This window comes from Oratosquilla oratoria, chromosome 18 (genome assembly GCF_046742065.1).
Source record: "Oratosquilla oratoria isolate Oo_2021 chromosome 18, ASM4674206v1, whole genome shotgun sequence".
Taxonomy (NCBI): Eukaryota; Metazoa; Arthropoda; class Malacostraca; order Stomatopoda; family Squillidae; genus Oratosquilla; species Oratosquilla oratoria.
Genome location: NC_134794.1, coordinates 36,982,815 through 36,987,814, shown reverse-complemented (window position 1 = coordinate 36,987,814; position 5,000 = coordinate 36,982,815).

Here is a 5,000-nt window from a genome sequence, read left to right as displayed (position 1 = left end):
TGGCAAATACTTTTTATGAAAAAGGATTTTTTTTTTCTAGTTAAGTCTGTCTGGCACTTCATCCACGTAGTACTAAGATGGAATGGGGGTTGAATGGGGGTTGAATGGGTTTCGAATGGTTGTGGGAATGGGTGAATACTTTGAATCGGACACCCTCTTATAAAGGTACTGACTTATTTATAGAATACACTGGTAATTTTGATAATTATAACCAATGAAGGTAATAAAATTCTACTTGCTAATAGCAGAATATGAAAGGTTTCAGAAGTTTAAGACTGTCTCAGTCAACCCTTCTCTTCAGGAATATCAATCTAACGAGCAAATCATATGTACATCTGGGCAATGTACATTCGCATATTATCTACTCATCATCTTCATGATTCTCAGACGTCTCTAACTCGTCCACGTGTCCGTCACTTGTTTGCATTCTTCTCGTATCTTTGTTCGCGACGAGGAATTTACTTTGCTCCAACATGTCTTAAACATTCATTTGTATCTCTCGCGCGCGTTTGTCATTTGTTTGTCATTTGTGCGTAGGTGTGTCTGCGGTATTGTAGCTACTCGCCAGTCACATTTTTGTCGCACGGCCTTTGAAAGACAACTTATTTATGAGTCACGTGTCTATTGCCTAATCAACGGCTACTCATTGTTTTGGTTGTAACAAAGACTTACTCTCTACCGACAAGAATTATTGACGTAATTCATTTACGTAGAAAATCTTGATGTCATGAACTCTGCTGAAACGTTACATTCCAACAGTGCTATATCAAAAGTATACAAAACTATGTTTCATTGTCGTGTAGTTAGTGTATTCTAGAATGTAGTAGCTATCTTACAATTGAAGTCGTATTCTACAAATAAAACTGCTTTAATGCAAAAACAATGGAAGATATGTTATAAATCACATGTGTACAGTGATATCACACTGGTAAAAGATGGACTTTAGTATCTTGGTGGCCTAAGTTCGAGACTAAGCTGTGACAACTAGATACAGTTGTAAAGATCCCATGGGTCACGTTCTTGTGTCTGCAATTTTACATCACTCCTACCAGTAGCTCTCTTGTAAGTATTGCACTGGTGGACACATCCTATACATATGAAAGAGTCTCCATCACATCCTTCATGGCGGTCATATATCAGACAAACTTCGCTTGTATTTCACTCAAGTCTACCACGAGTACCTGGTGCCCTGACTTAAACGTCACGTGCACGTCGCTACATCACATAACTGACACGACTCCGCTCCCTAGCATTACTTGGGCGTTACATACCAATTACCTGTGGATCTTGTATCAATTACCTGAAATTCATACACCAATCTCTTGCACGTAGCGTACCAATTACAGTGGAGCTCTGGGCCACTTAACTACACGTCGAATACTGATTATCTCCACGTTCTATAGCAACAAGTTTAAACTTATATTCCTCTTACCAGCACTTTCTATACCAAGTGCTTGCCGGTTCTGTACCAACTAACTACGTGTCTTAAAACAATCCCCTCAGAACTTTCTAGCAAATAATTGTACCATATATAACAATTATAACCCCATCGTGGTGCGCTTCGCTATGCGTCCGGCAAAAAAAAAGAAAAAAAAAGAAAGAAAAAAAAAGACACGTTCTTTCTCACAGTAATAATGTGCAAATCTTACACAAATTAGCTGCGAGTAGAAAGACGCCACTGACAAACAGTAAACAAGTGAGAAAATCATAATCTTTACATCAGTTCCAGCACGGCTGTTCACCTTCCCAAGGTCATGAGCTCGTGATTCTTATAACAATGTTGCGTGAATTGTGTTTTCTCAAGAGAGTGGCTTTAGGGTCCATTTTTCCTTGCTCGCCTTAAGACTAACTCAAGACCTTATCTGACGTGGTTCCTGCTTTTATGTACCTCTCATCATGCCCATATCAAACCTGTGTATAAATACGCACACGATACTCCACATATACAGATACATATCCTTCCAGAAATACACGTAAATACACACACACACACACACACACACACACACACACACACACACACACACACACACACACACACACACACACACACACACACACACACACACACACACACACACACACACAAAAACACTCACAGACACACATACACAGATACACTCATACACACATATACACACACGCACACACACATAAACACACACACACACACACACACACACACACACACACACACACACACACACACACACACACACACACACACACACACACACACACACACACACACACACACACACACACACACACACACACACACACACACACACACACACACACACACACACACACACACACACACACACACACACACACACACACACACACACACACAGTACACACATATACACATACACAGAAATGCATGTAGATACGCTTTTATACAACGCACGGGTAGTTTTCCAAGCTAAAAGGAAGTTGCCCCTAATCAGCATTTATTCTTTTTTATACTAAACTTATTATCCAGGAATAAGAAAATGTACATACAAATGGAATGATGTCAGCATTACCTCCACAAGTGACTGGTATCGTTGTAGACTCTTTCTATTTAATTACAAAGTAAACGTAATCATTAGACAACCTAACCTGTATACAGTAATCTCCCTTCCCTTTAATATCTCTTCTTCTTGTTTACACAGAAGCTCCTTTATGAGACGTTTCTTAGAGACACTGTTGGGTTTGGGAAAGCGATTGGCCGCAAATTGGGTACAATCAGCTTGAGGGCATAAATCTATCTAGAAACTGGACAAATTTGTTACGGAAGATCTTTTATATGTGAAATTAGCTATAATCTTGACGTTGGCGTTGTTTTCTTTTGTACTTTGAGCTAACTTGTCCGTAATTGTTGACTACAGTGATTTATCTGTCACGGATAGGAGATGAATGGATCAGTAGTTAGGATGCTTCGATCATCGTTATACAGTAAAAGAGTAGAAAGGAGGATAGATTGTAAAACACGTGATAGAGAGGTAGACAGGAAAGTGAATTTTATACGGAGATAGATATTTAGAAAGTAGTAGAAATCTTCAAGGGATTACGTTAGTGGAAAAATGAATAGACAAATAAATGAATGGATAAGCACACACACACACACACACACACACACACACACACACACACACACACACACACACACACACACACACACACACACACACACACACACACACACACACACACACACACACACACACACACACACACACACACACACACACACACACACACACACACACACACACACACACACACACGACTCGGTGGCGCGGTTGATAGAATCCCTGATTATCACTACGTGGTTCGGGTTCGAATCCTGTCAAAGGGCTGAAATAATTTCAGTATCGCTGCGTTTCGAGTCGTTACTCCAACTCTCTGGGCGGGGAGTTGGGTGTTTGTGTGCGTGTAAGGTCACAGCATTACCCATAGATTGGTCATACAAGCTCTGAGCTCTTTTCCGGGAGGGAAATAGCTGTCGATCACGAGTCCAGCAGGTGATCCAAGGACCAAAGTGAATACATACATATATATATATATATATATATATATATATATATATATATATATATATATACTATATATATATATATATATATATGTCTGTGTGTGTGTGTGTGTGTGTGTGTGTGTGTGTGTGTGTGTGTGTGTGTGTGTGTGTGTGTGTGTGTGTGTGTGTGTGTGTGTGTGTGTGTGTGTGTGTGTGTGTGTGTGTGTGTGTGTGTGTTGTGTGTGTGTGTGTGTGTGTGTGTGTGTGTGTATGTGCGTGCGTGTGTGTGTGTGTGTGTGTGTGTGTGTGTGTGTGCGTGTGTGTGTGTGTGTGTGTGTGTGTGTGTGTGTGTGTGTGTGTGTGTGTGTGTGTGTGTGTGTGTGTGTGTGTGTGTGTGTGTGTGTGTGTGTGTGTGTGTGTGTGTGTGTGTGTGTGTGTGTGTGTGTGTGTGTGTGTGTGTGTGTGTAAGGGAGAGAGGCTGGAGGAAGTGGATAGCCTTAGATACTTAAGGCGTATGTGGCGGGGAAGGGAGGAGTGGAGATGGAAGTAGATTGTAGATTGAGAGAAGGAAGTAGATAGCTGTGGCGATTAAAATGCGTAATGAGGAAGAGAAATTTGGACATGAATGCCGAGAGGAGATTGTGTATGAAGGGGTGAATTGTGCCGACAGCACTGTAGGGGGAAGGAACATTGAACATAAGAGAGGGAGAAAGGAATAGTTTAAATGAAGTAATGTTTGAGATGTATGATAGGGGTTTCTAGGCTGGATAGAGTGAGAAACGAGGTGAAGAGAATGGCGGGGGTGCAAAAGGAGTTATGCAATAGAGTTATTGAAAGAGTATTAGGACGGTTTGGACACATGGAGAGAATGAGTGAAGAAATATTTTTAAAAGAAGTATGGAAGGGAGAGGTAGATAGAGTGAACAGGAGGGAATGACTAAGGATGAGATAGATGGATGGGTTGAAAAGGGCACTGAGAAAGAGGGGAATGTATGTTGAGGTAGGAAGGGAGAAGGCAGAAGATAGGGGTGAGTGGTAAATGTTTGTATATGGATGAGGTTGTGTTGCATAAAAGGAAGTGGGGTGGGGGTTTAGGGAGTAATTATGTGTGAATAGTATTTTGACGCACCCCGAAGGGATTTTCTCCCGCCTTCTATTTTTCTGCATGAGGGGACGAAGAGAGGGGGTCACCGATTTAGTGAAGCGGCCTTGCTTTGGATGTGCTGTGTCTTCTAATAGAAGTGTTCAAGTGGATCAAAGGCTATAACAAGGGTGATGCAAACAAGGTCATCATAATAAGACAACAGGGCAGGACTCGCAGTAATGGATATAAACTGGACAAATTTAGATTTAAGAAGGAAATAGGCAAGAATTGGTTTACTAATAGGGTGGTCGATGAATGGAACAAATTTACTAACCATGTAGTAAGCGCTGAAACTATCAGTTGTTTTAAAAAACGATTAGACAACTTTATGGATGGGGATGGCAGGTGGTG